Below are 20184 nucleotides of genomic sequence, written 5' to 3' on the forward strand. Positions count from 1 at the left end.
CATCTTGTATTAGTGTCTTAATTTGTTCTGGTTTTAAATACGCTGCATTTTATTTTTGCCAGGTTTCTTTGAGACATTTTACTCTAAAAAGTGAATGAAAAATGAAATACGAAATGAAATTTTTGAAAAGCTGTTTTCCCTTTGTATGTTATCGTCACTAATATGTACATCTTTACGCATATTTTTACCCTAGAATATCTAGCATGTTACTTGGCTGGAGAATTGCACTGCAAAATTCAGGGAAGTTCAAATTTCGAGGAATGGCTACAATTCAGTTCACTTACTGGTTCAGTAAGTGTGAATTAGGCAAACTCACCTTGAAATGCAAACTGAATGGTTTCACGTGTGAACCCTCCCAAAATCCAGCTGAATGTTCTCAAGTAAGAAATTTGGCCCAGCGCTAATCTAAAAGCCAACATTTCCTATGCTGTTCAGAATTTGCTCCTGGGTGTTAACCCATCTGCTAGCACAATTTGCCTTATGGAAATTTTGAATTTCACTGCCAGATATTACTACTGTTGCTTGACCTTTTTGGAAAGAGAGAGGCAGTGGTTGCTGCTGCTGCTGCTGCTGCACAAAACTGTTTCCCTTCAGTTATCTATTCTCCTTTTAAAAAGGTATCTTAATGCATTCTCAATCAAACCTCATGTTGAGATTCAGGGTTTGCTGGTATCTGGATGCAATTGCTGCTTTAAAAGCTACCGGTAAATAGAGTTGATTAACCGATTAATGGATTGATTAGAGCTTAAAAATAGAGCAGCAATTAATCAAAGCCAAGTGGCTATTCTTCTGCCATTAGCAGCACACAGATTCAGTGGCAAAAAGCAAAACAAAAAGACCAACCTTCAGTTAAAACACATGGTTAAGACTTCACACACTAAAATGCAAATGTATACAGACTATCCTTTCACCGTTCCAGTTGTGATAAGTTTGTTCAGTAGGTTCTCTCTTAAATATTGTCTCTTTTGCTTCCTCCTGATGTAACTGGCGCACAGGTGCTAATTCTGTGATGGACAGTAAAGGAATGAATTTCTAAATTTTGCATCTTACTGCTTTTTAACATGTGCTAATCTGAAGCTACAACTTTTATTTTTCATGGGAGTTTTTAACCACTTAACTTCACTGTGTCTTCTGTCCTGGAGATAAGTTCAATTTAAGAGCTATTGCTGCATCAGATGATTACATGGACAAAACAGGCATCTTTGGCCAGACAACACAATACACTGACCAGGCTTTGAGTGCAGGATGTTTCTGGCAGAAACAGCCAATGCAAACACCTGATCTGGATTCACACCCTGGCTGAGGGCTGGGAAAACCTGTAGGAGGGTTTTAGCTCTTTGTCTCCTAGTGTTACGCTCCTGGTTTGGAGTCCCTGCACCAGCAATTTTTATTGTATGGGGGTATTCCCGTTTTATTGAATGGGAGTATTTACTAACATGCCATACCCTCCAACACTTCTCCAATGAAAATGGGGATGTCCTAAAGAAGAACGGGAGATTCCAGGATCAAATCATAAACAGGGATCGCTTCTCTAAATAGGGGACACTTGAAGGATCTGCCATGCATATTGCAGGCATGGCTCCCTTTGATACAATGCTGAAATGCATTTATTTGTTGGCCTCCTTTTAGGGGCTAACCCATCCCACAGCAACTTCCAACATATAATATTGAGTTTAAAACCATAAAACTATAATTTATTTAAAATGAACCTCCCAAAGAAGAATGAATTATAATACAGCATTCATCCCTGGAAAAACAGCCCTGTTACTGGCAAACAATTAGTTTGTTCTGTTACCAATGTATTGGCATTAACAGGGATAGTTATAAAAAGAAGGGAAAGAAGGGAAAGAAAGAAATGACTAGGTGAATGTTGTGGTGTTAGTTGCATATGCACATGGGCCAGTAGGTGGCACGATACAGGAAGGTCAGAGTTTGCATCCAGGAAAATAAAGTTTGCTTATGCTTTTCCTCTCCCAAAATGATGTCCTGGCTCCCTATCAATCCTGCAGATGGTACATGCTGTCTATCTAAATCTAGAGTGTCTCTCTTCCTGGCTGTTAGGTGAGAAGTTATTGTGTAAACCTCACATTTTAAAATATAAGGGGTTACACATGGTGGTCCCCACTCTCCTTCTTCCCTTCAGATGGCCATTTGGCAACGCAAAGAGATGTTCTGTGGTGAAATGACTGTTGGAGCAACTAAACCAGTGACAAATCTTGGCCCCTGCTACTTTCACAGCCTGCTATTAAATGATTTGCAGAATTGGGAACACAACCTTCCCATTTCACATACTTAAAGTGTCCTTGCTCCCCGCATCGTATAGCAATACAATTTTATGTTGTCTCGGTGCAGATGTTCGCTCTATTTCCGGGAATCCAATAGGGGGAAAGGAAAGAGGAGTGTCTTTTTTCGGAAGAGAGGCCAATGACTGAGGACACCTCTCGATGGACTGTAGACCTGCTAATTGCTGGCCTTTGCTGTACGTCAACCCAGAAACTAGCAAGGATTAGCTTCGTGAATCAGCAGTATTTGCTTCACAATTTGCTCCACTATTAACACCCGAGGTTCCTACTAATTGTTCCACCGCTGTAAGTTTCAGCACATGAAGGTGCGGGCTTTAATCACAACACCGCCGTTCCAATATTGTGTTAATGAGCCCTGGGCACACAAACACCAGCAGTGAGCACTTTTTAATAAGAGCTACAGAGCAACTCTTATTTTATTAAGCAATGAGACAGCGGCATATTATTGCCCGATGGGCTGGTGCTCAATAAAGTCTCCGTGTGTCAAGGCCTGACACAAATTGACTGCCCATCAGATTCTAAATCACAGCTGTTCTATCCACCAGTGTGGCCGGATGCAGGACGGTTGTGTGTGTGTGTTGTCTGGAGCTCTGCTGCCTCTCCAGATAGAGCCAATCATATCTGATCCCCATTGCTTCCCAGCAGTGAGCAGCGCCGAGCCTGATCTCTTACAAAGGTAACAAAGGAGCCTTTTGTGCAGTACAAGGAGAAGTCACAAAAGAGATGGTTGCAGGGGAGGAGAGAACAGAAGTATCTCTTCCTGGTGCTGGTTCAATAAGGAGGCAACAAAGAACCTGTATCTCATTTTTCTCTCCCCCATTTGTTTTGGATCATGTCCACAAGAGCCTTGCTCTCGGCACTATATTAATATTGTTGGGGATTTTGTAATCGTACCATGTCCTGCCCTGACTGCAGGACCATCAGGAATGCAAATATTCCAATTGTTCAGGGCAGTTTTAATCAACAGGCAGGCAAAATGGCTCATGGAAACACAGCTATGATGTTTCCCAGGCCCTACCAGTTGAAGTAGCCCATTATCCCATTCTGCCTGTCATTTTGCCAGTGTGGCGTAGAAATTAAAACATTGGATTAGGAGCTGGGAGATCAGGGTTCAAATTCCCACTCAGACATGAAGCCACTGTTTCTTAGCCTCACCTACCATATAGGGTTGTTGTGAGTACAAAATGCAGAGAGGGACCTTGAGCTCCTTGAAGGTAAAGTGAGATACAAGTGGAATAGTTAGCAAATAAAACGAACAAGACTGTAGTAGGGCTGTGCCAATGTTATAGAGGGTGGGCCAAGAACGCCAAACTGGACGCCATGCTGGACGCCATGCAAATTAGCAAATCACCATTCATCCTCTGTTAAGGTTCCTTTGCTAATTTGCACCATTAAAAAGAAGAAAAAATGCAACCTTCGAGCTACAACAAATATGTATTTGACTCGCTCTAGTTATGCCTTTTAAAAAGCAATACACAGACTTCACAGGTGAACTGAAAAGTTATACAGTACAGTGGTGCCTCGGGTTACATACGCTTCAGGTTACAGACTCCGCTAACCCAGAAATAGTACCTCAGGTTAAGAACTTTGCTTCAGGATGAGAAGAGAAATCGTGCAGTAGCAGCGCAACGGCAGCGGGAGGCCCCATTAGCTAAAGTGGTGCTTCAGGTTAGGAACAGTTTCAGGTTAAGAACGGACCTCCGGAACAAATTAAGTACTTAACCTGAGGTACCACTGTATGCTGCTATCAATAGTTACTAGCCATGATGGCTATGTATTACTGCCAGGACTAGAGGTGGCATGTCTTTGAATGCTGGCATTCACAAGTGGGCAGAGCGTTCTTGCACTCCTGCTTGCAGGCTTCTCAGAGACATCTGGCTGGCCAGTTTAAGAACAGGATGCTAGACTAGATGTGCCTTTGGTCTGATCCAGGAGCACTCTTATGCTGCTAAATTCTCAAACCTGGAACAAGATACCGGGCCCAGAGTATAATCTCAGATATACTTCTATCTTGGAACGAGAGGCTGCTTGGTAACCCCATGTCAGTGTTCTCTGAGCTCTTTAGCATATGCTGCTAACATTCCGCAGATGAAAACGGGGACACTCTTAAGCACATATAATACCTCTATTCTGACACCAAGTATCACCGCCTACAAACTCCCTCTACAATTATCACACTTCACAGAAGGTTCTTCTCTGCCTGCTGTTCTGCAGCATTCAGTCGCACTGCACAGCCTGTTCTGCGTCTGAAACGGGGTACATTTGTAAAATGACCATTAACAGTTTGCTTTTCATACCTTAATAACCTTTTACAGAATGATTACAGTCCCGGAATGGATCTGGTTGGATCTCGTTGTCACTGGGGAGGGACAGTAATGCATTGACAAGGGTGTGTGGTTGATTAATTGGTTAGAGTAATAGATCTTTCAGACGATTAACTTACTTTTAAAACAGTAAATGAATTGGGCAGATTTTTGTAATGATCTGCGGTGCACACACCTATAAAAACTGCAGAACACAAGCACCATCCATGAAAAAGTATTCTCATTCCGCCCACATGCAGAAGGAAGCCGCCTTTTAAGATGTGTGCATCTGCTAAAAACAAACAAAATACAATTCTTGCCTTTGGAAAAGGTGGTTGTAGCCAGATTTATGTCAATTCACTCAGCTAAAACTCATGCAATTGATTGCTTAAAAGTGTATTAAATTGATTAAAATACTTTAAATCTCTCTTGGGTTCCTCCCCCTCCATTTAAGCTGCCCACCCCCCAGCTGCCTAGATAACTTTATGTTATGGGACAGCATGAAAATGTCATAAAATAGTTAATAAATATTTTGAGGGTAACTTTTGCAAACCTTGGGCATCCCTCTAGCTTGCTGATACCTCCTTCTTGTGTGCAGCTGCTTTATAATATTTACATGCCTATTAAACATGTGTGAGTGACTGGCCCAAGGTCAACCACTGAGTTTTGTGACTGAGCAGGGATTTGAACCCTGCTATCCTAGGTTCATATAGTAAAAGCTATGGTTTTCCCAGTAGTGATGCATGGAAGTGAGAGCTGGACCATAAAGAAAGCTGATTGCCAAAGAATTGATGCTTTTGAATTATGGTGCTGGAGGAGACTCTTGAGAGTTCCATGGACTGCAAGAAGATCAAACCTATCCATTCTGAAAGAAATCAGCCCTGAGTGCTCACTGGAAGGACAAATCCTGAAGCTGAGGCTCCAATACTTTGGCCACCTCATGAGAAGAAAAGACTCCCTGGAAAAGACCCTTATGTTGGGAAAGATGGAGGGCACAAGGAGAAGGGGACGACAGAGGACGAGATGGTTGGACAGGGTTCTCGAAGCTACCAGCATGAGTCTGACCAAACTGTGGGAGGCAGTGGAAGTCAGGAGTCCCTGGCGTGCTCTGGTCCATGGGGTCACGAAGAGTCGGACACGACTAAACGACTAAACAACAACATCCTAGCTTCTAGTCCAACACTCTAACCACTACACCGCACTGACAAATTGGGACAGTTGAGACATGCAAGGAAGGCTAGAGTCCCTATGTAAAGAGAATACAATGCATTTGATGCAAGGGGTGTGGGGTGTGTGAAGCATGACCAGTTTTGCTAATTTTGTGCTGTGAACAACAACAACAAAACCCCACTCAACTCCTGGTGTCCTCAGATCTCCTGTTCTTTTTGAGAGCTACTGCAAAGACTGGAAATAGAACAGAGAGGGAAGAGACATATGCTTCAATTCGAGCTTTTAAAAACAAGATTCTCTCTCTCACACACTCCCTCCCTCCCTGAACAAACAGACTTCTAGTAAAGAGGGAAGTGGGGAAGAAAGATAGAAAAAAAGCCCAGATCCTTTCTTACCCTGCTAAAATGGCTAAAACCGTCTCGTTCTGGGCGCAAAGGGAAGTGAGTGTGTTTCTCAGCGTTCTCTCAGGAAGTCTGCAAAGGCTATAGGAAGGTGTTAGTGAGCAGTGAGATGATTCCCATAACAACAGGAACTACAAACCTGTCACCCAGGGAGCAATGAACAGTTCAGGGCAAACAGGCCTCTACTTGGAAACCTCAGAGCTTGGGTCATTCTAGGCCAGACCGGCTTCTGCACTGAAATGCTTTTATGTCTTTGTGGAATTGTTTTTTTTCTTGAGAGCAAGAGCACACGTGTGGGGAAATGAAGACTTTGGCTCCGTACACACTTTACATTTAAAACTCATGGCTCTCCCACACTGAAAAAATCCTGAAGGCTATAGCTTGTTAAAGGTCCTGGGAAATGTAGTTCTGGGAGGTGCAAACTACAGTTTCCAACATTCTTGGGAGGCAGACATGTGCTTTACATGTGCGGTGTGCATGCAGGCTTTTTTGAAATTATTTGGGAAAAGGTGGGGTGAAGAAAGTAAAACCAATCCTAGAAAAAATTTTGGACTGGCATTTTTGTACACTCTCATTGGGGGCATGACTATAGGAACTGTCACAATGAACTTTTATATTTCAAAATGTGTCGCTATATCCCCGACTCAAGGTGGTAAAGCTGACCATGAGCAACTGCCTTACTACCTTAGTGACATCATTTCTGCGCTGCAGGCAGCACTCCCCAGACAGTTTTTGCTCTGGTTTAGGAGACATTCTCTTCCAAATAAGTGATTTTTGTAATCCCACAGAGTTCTTCATAAAAAATGCATTTTTATTTCAAAGCAGTCACGTTTATTTGGGAGTTTTAAAAGCTGCTTTAATTATCTCTATTTATAGAAACACTTTTTATTTTTAGTCCCAAGTCTCAAGATTCCTGCAATAAAGATTAGAAGCGTATGCCTGTGTGTGTGTGTGTGTGCAGAGAGTTAGAGAGAAATCAATGCGGATTTTCAGGTTTGAGAGAAGACGCAAAGCGCTTGGGATGTGTGATTAACAAGTTGTGCTTGAGAAGAAACATACCCACCCCCGCCCCCAAAAAGCCTTCTGTCAGTGTGTGATCTCTTCTTCACTTGATCCAGCTGATGAAAGTGTTAATGGAATCCATAAAGACTCCCCATGCATAGTAGACCCCTCAGTTTTCATGACTTGGGCATGGATGGAGGGGTGTGTGTGAGTAGACTGTACGGCCCACTACAAGGGGCAGGTTGCTATAGGGGAGAGACTGCTGGAACCCCCAGGGGCAAGCTTTTAAAACTGCCTAGCAACCCCCACCCAGCCTGGGACCCTTTTAAGGAGAAGCTGCTGCCTAAGAATTTACTTCTCTCTGAAATTTTTGTGGGCACTGCCCTTTGCCCAGAGCATCACTGCATTGGGTCATTAATACATACGTTAAGATTTTGCTGCCTTGAATTTTTACAGTTTGCATCGCATTTGAATTTTGCACATGTGAGCCACCTTGGGGGCATTTTTTTGTTTTGTTCTTGCTGAAAGCCAGCATATAAAAAACAATAACATAACACAACACTGCCCCTTCCTGACATGAGTTTAATTAAAACTTGAATGTAGCGTCTGAAGAGGGCTCCAACATCACGGATCGCAGTACACACGTGGAGGCATTGAGACAGCATGAGGCAAAGCGATGGAGCAAAGGCGTTTGCATACCTTCCTTTGCAGTGGTCTCCCATCCATATTATGGAAGTCTGTGACAGACCTAATTGGGGTGTGTGTGTCCTGATGCTTATTATTATTATTATTAGTAGTAGTAGTAGTAGTATTGTATTCCTTTCTTTTTTTTTTAAGAATAAATTTTTATTAACCGACCAATCACATCAAATCAAACCAAATTACATAAATTCCAAATTACACAGCCGAATTTTAAATTATTGTTGGGGGTACCCATATTTCAAGTTCCGAAGGGGATCCAATCAACTTCTTGCTTCTTACTGCTGTTTTAATGTCCACAAATCTAACCTTATGATGTTCACAGTACTATCCAGTCCTTTCTTATTATTTTTCCACATCTCTTGTTGTTATTTTCATATATTTTTCCTTTCTCTTTGTGACCTCTGATAGTCTCCGCAAGCTGGTTAGAACAGTTTGTAATCTTGCGTGGATATTTTTTTTTTAATCCAGTAGCCATATCCAGACGTTTTCCATATAACATCACTTCCATACATCAAAAAGTCTTAGCGTCATTAATCTTCACCAATCTGCCTCCTTTCTCAAAACCTCTGAGGAGATTCACTAGGAATGCAGTCTGAAAACAAGTCCGTTCTTCCTCCCGGCTATAAATCCTTTGGCAAGATGGCGACTCCGAATTAATTGCTGCGCCATTCCCAAAAGCTCTTATTGCTTCTCGGTCTCCATAAAGCATACTTTTGGTTAAAGTTTATCTCCACACAAACCTTAATCATCCTGCTTGGGTCAGTTCAGCCGACGATTCTAATGAGGAGGGGTTCTTGTAAATCACATAGAAGGAAAGTAAAAAAGGTCCCCACCCCCCATTCAGCCCCGTTGTCAACATACCCAGCCTTTGGTGTATCTTCATCGTAAAATATTCCTGTTTCTCCAACCCGTCGTCTTCTTTCGCAGAGGTCACTTAAATTAGCAGACTTCACTCCCCTTCTTCACTTGAAATATGTGCATTTGCTTCTTTTGTAATTAATTATTCTAAATTGCTGCAACTAGTGCACGCTCAGAGACAGCGTCCAGGAGAGCCGAGGTCCACACGGGGGCATTTTGCCTAGGGCCCTCACCCCCTTCTTTCAAATTAGGGGGTGATTTATGGGCACAGCAGGCAAGGGCAGTGTTCCCCATTTCCTTGGGGCAACAAGGGAGGCTGCCTACTCCCATAACAGCCTCTTAATTACCCCGTGTGGGTCAGAGAGATGGTATTGTCGGCCACCTTCCAATGTGCCCCCTAGTGGCCCCCATTATTACAGTATTCCTATATCACCTTTCACCCGAGGATCACAGGGCAGTTTACAATATGAAAACACAAAATACATATCATAATAATAAACAAAGATACCCCCTTCATAGCTACCCCTGATGGGAGGGCGTTCCACAGGGCGGGCGCCACTACCGAGAAGGCCCTCTTTCTGTTTCCCTGTAACTTCTCTTCTCACAGTCATAGAACCACCAGAAGGCCCTCGGAGGAGGACCTCAGTATCCGGGCTGAATGATGGGAGTGGAGATATACAGAACCAAGGCTGTTTAGGGTTTTAAAGGTCAGCACCAACATTTTGAATTGTGCTCGGAAACGTGCTGGCTTTTTCCTCAAGTGGCCTGTTATTTACTATGCTATTTATTGTTGATTACAGATCTGCTAAATTTTGGGGTTGTTTGGATGCTTGTTTGATTAACTGTTATACTGTCTTTACAACTGTAACATTGTATTTTATTGCATTGTGCTGTAAACTGATTGGAAATGAACATAAATATGAAATAGTCCTCATATTGAGGACGACATGGGAGTACGTAATCAGCTTCTATCACTGATTTTTTTAAAAGCCCATCTCCCTTAATTTGTCATTATGTGCTCCGCTAGTTACTATGAATGGGGGGGGGGTTAATGTTAGTTCTACTTAGAGTAAACTCATGGAAGTTAATGGACTTGACTAACTTAGGCTCATTCATTTCAATCTCTACTCTGAGTAGAACTTTTAGCTGAATTGAATTTATAATTTATATACCCAGGGTGGAATGTCAGCTATCAAACATTGCAATATCGTTTCTCTGCTCCTTCTCTACTTAAGAGTCATTTTTCAGGGTAAGGCAAATAAATAAAACAAAAGCTCAGCACATCAAACATAACTGTAGCAACATTTTGGCAGTGCTATTATTTATGGCCATTATTGCCTTTTTATTTTAATATGGCTAAGTGCAGGGGCAGGGGGAGTTTACAAAAGCTCTCTTTTGGTGTGCAACCTTTGCCAAGACCACGCTTAAAAATCTGGCTGCCTGGAAAGGTCTCAGCCAAGGTTTCAGCCTGTCTCCCAGCCAGCCCCATGCTATGATGTGTGCATTCGAATAAGCATATGTATCCTGTGCTTACCTACCCCTCCCTTTCTAGCAGCAATGGAGTCACCTGGTGCTGCAGGAGGAAGAACTCAGCAAGCGACTTGTTTTATGTTCCCTACGGAGCTGATTCCTAGGCAACTGTCCCATCCATTTAAGCAAAAGGACCACCCCTGCCCATTTATCAAGGGAACATTTTCTGTGCAATTTCAGGAAGGTAATGCATGTTTTCAATCAGCTGTTTGGAATTAAAGACCTTAAGCATTTCGCAAAACACATCCCTAGTCAAATTTAGCTTTAGTGGCATTTCCTGTGAAGCCCTCTCTCTGGCTGTACAAACATGGCTGAACTGCAGGACACTAGCTAGTGCAAATTCTTTGCTGGGTGATTCATAAATAAAAACAAACCAAAAGGTGAACATTAATAAGCTTTCGTTCTCTTGCCCCCCTCCTCCCTACTAATTTTTAAAACCACAAGTAGGATCAACACCAAGGAATGCTTTTGAGCAGAACAGCAAGCCAGAGCTTTGAACACAGCTTATACCTATTAGTTTTGGTTTTGCCTGTGTTATCCTGCGCTATGATGACATGGCACATTCAAGAGAATTCTCACAAGGAGAGTCAACAAGAAGATAATCTCCAACCCTGCCCCGCAACCTTAGAGAAGAAATTTCTTCAAAAAGAGAGCACACGCCAGCAGTTTCCCCCACCCCAAAACAAAAATATATTTCAAATGGAAGAATATAATGTATAAGAATAAACACTGCCACTGATCATTCCAAAAGCCAATCAGAACTCCCACCAAGTGTGGATAATGGGTCATAAACCTAGGAGGCAGAATTGGCCAAACACTTAGGGTGGGTCAGAGCTGCTGAGCTGCCTCCCACAAAGGTGGGTGAGATAGTGACCTCAGTGTGGTGCAAACACACCAGTGAAGCCAATCCAGTGCTCCTGCAATTGTGTTTGCACAGTGCCAATCTCCCCACCATGGGAGATTTTGAAATTCCTCGTCCCCCAACAGGTTTCCATTCCTGCCATAAACCTTCACTGCATGCGCACAATTCCCATCGGAGTGATAGGCCATAAACTGGTGACACCATAAAAGCGATGACTTGAAAGTGATTAAGCAACTCTACTCACTTTCATATCATTTCTGCATTTGACACACATACACAGGTTTTTACTGAAGCAACAAGAGCTACCAGTTTGACTGGCACTTGATCTAAAATATCTGTCTGTATCTGTCATCCTGCAGATATAAATAGCACCGCATGCTTCTTGGAATTCTGCAATTTCTTCGCGCAATAAATTACTAAAACATACTGGCCAGGCCTTTCGCCAGGAAGTCTAATTTGTTAATATTTTAACCACCAATTTAAAGTAATGATCTGGAAACCTGGACCAACAGGAAGGATGTGAACGAAAAGAAAAGCCACAAATAGCTTGTTGACCGTGTATATTTAATGTAAATTTCAGTGACAATATCAACCAGCGTGTTGTACAATTTGTCCTGTACCGTGTGATCCTGACCCTCTTGGGATACATCCTGTCTCAATTTTCACAGCTCTACTTGCTATCCCCAGGAAATTATGTGTTAACCTATGAACTATAAACACTGCCGCAGGAGAGTATCGGTGGAGTCGCCCCTGCATCAGAATAGACAGAATTAATGTTTCTAGGTAGAAGGCTGTCTAATCTAACCCTTTGCTGCAAGACAGGATGCTTAATCCACACCACAGAAAATTTAAATCCATCACAGAGGACCATAACAGTTCAAGGTGCTCTGCGTGGGGCTGCCCTTGAATACGCCTCAGAAACTTCAGTTGGTCCAAAATGCACCAGCCAGATTGCTGGCTGGGGTTCCCTTTAGATCTCATATAACCTCCATTTTAAAACAGATGCATTGGTTGCCAGTTTATTTCCAAGCCAAAGTAAGGTTCTCATGATAGTGTTTAAAGCCCTAAATGACATAGGCCCCAAAGACTGTTTCCTTCCCTACAGAACCTTCCGGGTCTTTAGACTTGATAGTTCTGCCGCCGCCGCCTCCAGAAACAGAGGGGTGGGGGTAGCCCAGAAAAGGGCATTATCTGCAGCACCCACTAAGTTGTAGAACTCCCTCCCCACAGAGGTGTGCTTAGGACCTTCACTGTCAAATGCTGAAGGCACAGCTCCCTATTCTGGCATTGTCATGTGAGGTGTATCTTTTCAGAATGCATGCTACATTCCTGATAATAATTTATTTTAAACTTATTTTAATGTTCTTACCCACCCTGGGGACCTTTGGGTGAAGGGCAGATAATAATCTACAACAACAACAACAACAACAACAACAACAACAACATATTCACTGCTCAAGGTTCTGTAATCCCACTTCCCCACACTAATTCTACTATGGGGCCAAGGTCCATAGAGAAGGGGAAATGGGTGAGGAGAATCATGCCATGGCCCTCAAGGACCTGCTAGAAAAAATATTAAAATCGACAACAGATGCTTTGGTACAATTCCAATTTTAAAAAAATCTGGCTGTATGATAAAACCAATCAGGAATAGTTCCAGTTACAGATAGGTAGCCGTGTTGGTCTGCCATAGTCAAAATAAAAAAAATTCCTTCCAGTAGCACCTTAAAGACCAACTAAGTTAGTTCTTGGTATGAGCTTTCGTGTGCATGCACACTTCTTCAGATACACTGAAACAGAAGTTGCCAGATCCTTCTATATAGTGAGAAGGTGGGGAGGGGTATTACTCAGAAGGGTGGTGGGAATGGGAGATTGGCAGATAGCTGAGATGAGCCTGTTGACGACTCTTAACGACTGTAATAGGTCTTACAGGAAAAGGCAAGGGGTGAGAAGGTGAGAAATGGCTTAGTCATGTATAATGAGATAAGAATCCAATGTCTTTGTTCAGACCAGGTCTCTCCATGGTTTTAAGTTTGGTAATGAGTTGCAATTCAGCAGCTTCTCTTTCCAGTCTATTTCTGAAATTCCTTTGTAGTAAAACAGCTACTTTGAGATCTTGTATAGAATGTCCTGGGAGATTGAAGTGTTCTCCTACTGGTTTCTCTGTTTTGTGATTCTTGATGTCAGATTTATGTCCGTTTATTCTTTGGCGTAAGGTTTGGCCTGTTTGTCCAATATAGAGAGCTGAAGGACAGGAATCAGGAATAGTGTTAGACTGTTTGATACTGTCATGAGTGCCCATAGGTGCCGACTCCATGGGGCCTGAGGGGGCTCGAGCCCCCTCAAAAATTCGTTTGGGGGGCTCCGCCCCCCCAATAATCTCGGGTGCCCCTCCAGCAGAGCGCCACCGCCTGTCAGTGACAATTCTGGGTAAAGCCTGAGATGCGCTAAGTTGCCTTCACAGCAGCAGCGGGTTTAGATAATACACCCTCCCCCTGTGTCTCTATTTTAATTAGCACCTGTGGAAGGAGGAGAAAACATAGCCTGGAAAGGCGCTTAGGGATCTCTGTCCCCCTAAGGAAGCTCATACACTGGCAAGCAGGGAGACGCTTCCGTTGCGATCAAACCGATCCACGCAGAGAGGGGGCGGCTGGGTCGGGAGAAAGGCATAGTTTGCAGTGGACTGTATGGTTACAAGTGCTTCTTGGGTGAGAAGAGAAGAGAAGAGAAGAGAGCGCCACCGCCGCCCCTCCCCCAGCCCAAAATGCACAGGGTCGGGCTGCATGCCTCCTGCCCTCCCTCCCGAGCAAAAGCTCCACCCAATTTCCTTCGGAGCTGATTAATAGGCGCAGCACGCTCTCCCCTATTCGCTCACGAGGAGGCGGTGCCACTTTATCTGCATATTCATGAGCTTATTTATTATTCATGAGCTTTCCCGGGCCCCCCCAATATTTTTTATAAGTCCGCGTCCCTGTGAGTGCCACAGTGCCAGTCAGACTTGTTGCCCTCAGTATGAATGGAGAATATATTTATTCTTGTTTTACTCACCGCTGTCAAATGCTGAAATGGGGGGGGTGTTTGAAAGAGGCAGGGCTTCCCTTCCCCACCCCCACCCCACAAAATGCATACCCACAAACCAATGCCTGCATCTTTTCAGGTCAGGGAGTGGTTCCCTGTTCCCTGCTTTATGTAACAGAATTCTGGGGAACTTGAAAGCTTGCCATGGTTTTGTGACATTTTGCTTGACCGTAATAAAAGTATTGGCACATATTCACCATTGTTTGCTTAATTTTATTCAGGTCCATAACGACTCCACAAAATATGGCATTATTGTTGATGATGGGCCAAGAATACGAATGATTTTCATCAGGTCGCTCACACAGTTCATAAATAAAGTGACATCTGAAAAAAGGTCCAAATATCCATTCTTCAGCTACCTCACCACGCTGAGGCTGAGCACACACTAAAGCACATTCAAAGCACATTCTTTCCCTCAAAAAATTCTGGGCACTGTAGTTTGTTAAGGGTTGCTGGGAACTGTGAATATGTCAGGGGTAAACTACAACGCCCAGAATTCTTTGAGGGAAAGAATGCATTTCAAATGAACTTTAAAAGTAAAGTGTGTACGCAGCCAGAATCAAATAATTATGGTACCCGATCTACTAACGCGACTGGAAGCCAGTGGCTGCTACTTAATCGAAAGGTACAAGTACCTGTACCGAGGACAGGAAACATTAAAAATGAAATAAAAAAAATAAATAAAAAATTGTCCAGTAGCACCTTAGAGACCAACTAAGTTTGTTCTGGGTATAAGCTTCCGTGTGCATGCACACTTCGACTCCACACAAAAATGACTACTTGTTTGCCAGTCATGAAGAATCTAGATTTTGCTTTCAGCTGACATCACTACTGGGTTTAGTGGCATCCAGATTGGATCCAACATTTTCACAATCTAGTTTAAAGATAGGATCCAGCTCGAAACCTTGATCGGAACAGCAGGTATCTTAATGGTTCAAGCCAGCTCCCATCTCAGTTCAAAGTGTGTTGTGTGTCCATTTTGCCTCTTTCTTCACTTCGTTTGCTGAACTGCCGCTCACAGCCAGGGGCTCAACACCATGTGGCCTTGATCAAAGCAAGCACATACCAAATCAGCAGCGTGAAACTGGCCGCTTTGCAGAACCCAACAGTTTTATGGAGAGACAAGGTTTCGCTCAGTAAGTGTCATACTTTTGGAAGCAGCCCTTTCTCATTTCCTTGCAGGAAGAGAACTGTTGTCTCATTCCAGTAATTCCTCAACTGCCTAATTCTGTGAAATCAAACAAAAACCTTGGACATGTGCGTAAGACAATCCTTCCAGATTTTAAAGCAGAAAACTGCAATATAAGGTCACACGCCGAAATATGCTTGTTTCAAACTGCAGAGAAATGGTCCTGCTCCTCTAAATTTGTTTGTGCCCCTCCTACAATTGTCCACTTTCTCTTCTCTTCCCATCCCCTGTTCTACGGAAGAGATAAAAGACAGCGCCACATGAGAGATTAGTGGAAGTGGGTGCTGGAGATGAGAGGGAGACTTATCATCTGGAGACTCAGTTTAGTGCATCATGGTTTATCCTATTTGTAAGAGTCGATTCAAACCTAGATAGCATCTTAAAAAGTAGAGACATCCCCTTGCCAACAAAGGTCCGTATAGCAAAAGCTATGGTTTCCCCAGTAGTGATGTATGGAAGTGAGAGCTGGACCATAAAGAAGGCTGATTGCCGAAGAATTGATGCTTTTGAATTATGGTGTTAGAGGAGACTCTTGAGAGTCTCATGGACTGCAAGAAGATCAAACCTATCCATTCTTAAGGAAATCAGCCCTGAGTGCTCACTGGAAGGACAGATCCTGAAGCTGAGGCTCCAATACTTTGGCCACCTCATGAGAAGAGAAGACTCCCTGGAAAAGACCCTTATGCTGGGAAAGATGGAGGGCACAAGGAGAAGAGGACGACAGAGGACGAGATGGTTGGGTAGTGTTCTCGAAGCTACCAGCATGAGTTTGACCAAACTGCGGGAGGCAGTGGAAGACAGGAGTGCCTGGCATGCTCTGGTCCATGGGGTCACGAAGAGTCGGACACGACTAAATGATTAAACAACAACAACAAGAGTCGATTACTTGTTAATTTGCTTTTTTCTTTGCTGTTTGCGATCTTAAATACTTTTCACAGGTTACACTATCCATCCCCAGCTAAGTCAAAGTATCCTATTATATTGCATAACTTTACAATGACAGTAACCTCAAGAACTGCATGCTCTTGGTGAGGAATATCTCTTCTATGTCATCCATATGTATTTAAGATGGAGAAAGCCTGCCATAAGCATTGTCTACTGAGAGTCACAGATAAAGATATTCTTCTGCTCCATTCAGCCTTCCTCAACCTGGTGTTAAAACGCAAGAGCCCTGCTAGATCAGACCACAAACTGGTCCAACATCTAGTCCAGCACCCTGTTCCCACAGTGGCCAACCAGATGTCCATGGGAAGACAGCAAGCAGGACCTCAGCTCAAAAGCACAGCCCCCACTCATGTTCCCCAGCAATTGGTATTTGGAGGCATAGTGTCCCTGATACCGTAGGAAGTCTAGCCATCACAGTTAACATCAGTGGAGAGCCTCGTTGTCCATTAATTTGTTTTATCTCATTTTAAAGCTGTCCATCGCTTGATCTCGTGTTAGTGAATTCTATGTTGTAGGACAGTTTCATCAACCTCAGCCAACATGGCCAATGGGAAGAAATCATGAAAGTTGTACTGCAAAGCATGTAGAGGGCACCAGGTTGGGGATTATAGCTTCAATCAAAACTGGAGGGAAACAAAAATTGAAAATGTATTTTGGATATGGGTGTTTTCTTGTGCATTTTTTGTGTGGAACTGTTAAATTGTTACTTTTCTCAGGTTTGGAGGTGGAGCTAGGCCAGGATAATTTTCCCCATTTTCTCTTCTCTAAATGTTCTCCTCCACTGGACTTTTTTGGTGGCTTAAAAAGAAGTAGAAAAACCTCAATGATTTCTATAATAAAGGAGATTGATGTTGAACTTAGATCCACCTTTGATAAGACATTCTTAAAATGGCTTCTTGGGATGAATTTGCTGAGAGGGTAATTTGACAGAGGGCAGGTGCAAAATGACCTTTCCATTTGCACTTTATCATTCTGCAGCTTTGAAACTGTGGAGCACTCAGACAAAAGTTACATCTAGGTTACAGAGGCTAAGACTGGGAAGCTTATTAATATTGCCCCAGACCCCTTCTTAAATGTCCAAACTTTTAAATAATTACACACGTCGTTCGTAGGGGTTCAAATTCTTGTCAGTGTGAATTGATTTTGCATGAGTGCAAAGTGTGCCTCTAAATCTAAGGCAGCAGGAGAATCAACTTTGGGGGAAAATAAATATTCACCGAGTTAGTTCTCCACTAAATTCAAATGCTGTCATTCAGGTCACTGCCTTGAAAATGGTGTCCAGAGCCCCTGTACTCAATATTAGCATTTGATGAATGGGGATATTTATTTATTTATCTGGACCTTGGAGAAAATGCAGCTATAAGAAGTACAATTGCAAGTACACTATGAGAATATCTGAAAATAATTCAGATTTTTTAACTGGAGCAAAGGGGGGAAACCCAGTTCAATTCAGGCTCCTTTTGCAGTTTTAGGGCATCACCTTCCATATCCAAAAAGGAACATGTTCCTATTCTTTGGTGGTCCATTCTTTATGCCAAAGGGAGTTTATTTTGTTTTGTCAAAATGAGAAACAGGCAATTACACATTAGTGCAGTGGCAAAACATATTAGCTCTTGTTTTGAATACTAAGAGTGGCCAGAATTCCACCCCCAAATTTATTAAGTTATACATCCAAGGAATTTCCTAAATAACTGCATCCCACAACACGTGGCTTGGGCTCATGTATCTGAGCGACCTAACGCAATTTACTGATTTTGTAATGGAGAAGTTGCTATGTTACTATGAAAGTCGTGCTAATTTTCCTGCCTGAGCAGATTTTGTGAGATTTCAACCTTGCCTGCTTCAAACTTAATAGCAAGATGCAAGTAAGTAAACTTGTTTGCAAGATTTCCTATAATGCCATTTCACGCACAGGTTGCAGCACCTACATGTGAATGAACTTATGTGCAGGTAACGCCCTTCCACCTTGCCATTTCAAGCATTCCACCTTCCTGTAAGTAAATCTGTTTCTGGTCAGGCACCCTAGGATGTAAAAGGGAATTATAGTCCAAATCATCTGGAGGTTGGGAAGCCTGCCCTAGTGGCTGGGAACTGCTCTTCTCCATAAAGTTCTCCTGACCTAAATAATAATTGCAAGGCCAAGTCTTTAGTTCATATATCCAAGTGCATTACCCTGAACTGACAGCAGCTGAATACTAACTAGGGATAATTTCATGTACAAGTGGAAGCATAACCTTAACAATAAGGTCTACTCGCAGTACTCAAGATATTCATGAGTGCATTTGAGAAATATCGTTATCTGCTTTATTGGTTGGTATTAAAAAGTCAAATGGCTGACATTATACTTTTCTATATCCCTGGCATTTAATCCGCTGCTGTGCAGTTTGATTATGGGAAAATGGCATTAACGAAGAAAGGGTAATTAGCTCATTTACAATGTGCAAGCTGTCATCGGTGTAGCTTATGGATTACTGTAGGAATATTTTGTTCAGTGCCTTCCCCTTCCATCCTATATCTAAGGCCTGGTTGTCACTGAAGTAGTAAACCTGCCAGGGCTGTACCACTGCTGACTTCAAGCGTTTCTCTGCCTCTTTGCAAGGTAGAAAGCTTCTCCACATAACAAACTAACAGTCTGAGCAACAGTGTAAGGGACTGCTTTTGCAATGGAGCAGCATTTGGACATATAAAGCTATCCCTGCTGTAGGAGATATTATCAAGATGCAATCCAAATAAGTAAGCTTTCTTGCTTACAGTCAAAATCCTTTAGCCAAACCTCAGACTCTTTGTGTGCCTTCTTTATAGCCTCAGTTTAGACATCATGTCAAGCCATGACTAAAGAAACTTGAATACAGTTTGGCATGATTGAAAACCCACGGTTTGTAATTGGCTGGCTAGCCATAATTGGACACCATCATAGTTTGAAATTGGTTCACTGACTCCTCAGTGCAAGAACATGACACGCCCCTCCCTGAATGAGATGCCGAATAAAATGTTATCCCCTGGGAAACAAAGGAATTGAGACAAGATTGCAATAAATGACTGGAGTCCTTGCTGAGTAACAGTGTAAAGAAATAATAATCCCCCTGCCCCCATGCTATAACCTGGAATTGAAAGATATACCTGGATAGAAGATTAACTGAAAATTATCTGAATAATACGCCATGGTATGCTTGTGTCCCCTACTCCCAAGAGAGAAACCTGAAGAAGAACAAGCCCAACATCTGATTCACAGGCTATTTATATTCTTGGACCTCAAGGTTTTTCTTACATAATGTTGTGTGCACCCCAATCTCTGAGCAGCAGTGGAGATTGCCATGGTTTTATTTACACATATATACAGCATCAGCATAGAATGTGAGGGCTGACAGCATCAACACTCCAATAGATCTTGCCTCTCCTTTATTTTGCCATAGAAGCTCCGAACTCAGCTTTGGGTCCAGCGCTGAGCAAGACATGCCTCTGTCTCTCCGGCTTCCAGCAACAGCCAAAACTCACACATACACAGTTTCCATTGGCCTATTGTTCTACATCCCAGGATGAATTTGCACCCAGGTAGGTAAGGGGGTGGAGTGGAGGTATTGCCTAGTCCTCAGAGAGCACCATGGCAACATGACTCACTCTTTGAGATGCTGAGAGCACTTAACTGGCCAGCTAAGGCCATTACCTGAACAAAAGAACTAGACTGACCAGGTTTCCTCTTGTAGATGTTAACCTCACAGTCCCAGGATCACAAGTGTGGAAGGGACCCAGACTGACCCCCCTTCCCTCCTATAATAATAACCAGCAGTGCAAACCTAGCAATGTCTACTCAGAAGTCCAATTAAATTCAGTGGGGTTTACT

General features: G+C 42.9%; 1 protein-coding gene across 7 annotated transcripts in view; it reads right to left on the minus strand.

Moving 5' to 3' along the window:
* Positions 1 to 6241, minus strand: part of LOC309529561 (spermatogenesis-associated protein 7 homolog) — a 46391-nt gene extending 40150 nt beyond the window's left edge. For 3 of the 7 annotated variants that reach the window (XM_082217906.1, XM_082217901.1, XM_082217907.1), the window contains exon 1: positions 6172 to 6241. The gene's annotated coding sequence lies outside the window, so the exon portion shown is untranslated. Of the gene's footprint in view, positions 1 to 4600; positions 4663 to 5957; positions 6011 to 6171 lie in introns of those variants that run through there. The other 4 variants (XM_082217902.1, XM_082217903.1, XM_082217905.1 and 1 more) reach the window with 4 other exon arrangements.
* Between the last annotated feature and the right edge of the window lie 13943 nt (positions 6242 to 20184).

Source organism: Podarcis vaucheri (assembly GCF_965113315.1).
Source record: "Podarcis vaucheri genome assembly, chromosome: 3".
In the NCBI taxonomy this organism is placed as follows: domain Eukaryota; kingdom Metazoa; phylum Chordata; class Lepidosauria; order Squamata; family Lacertidae; genus Podarcis; species Podarcis vaucheri.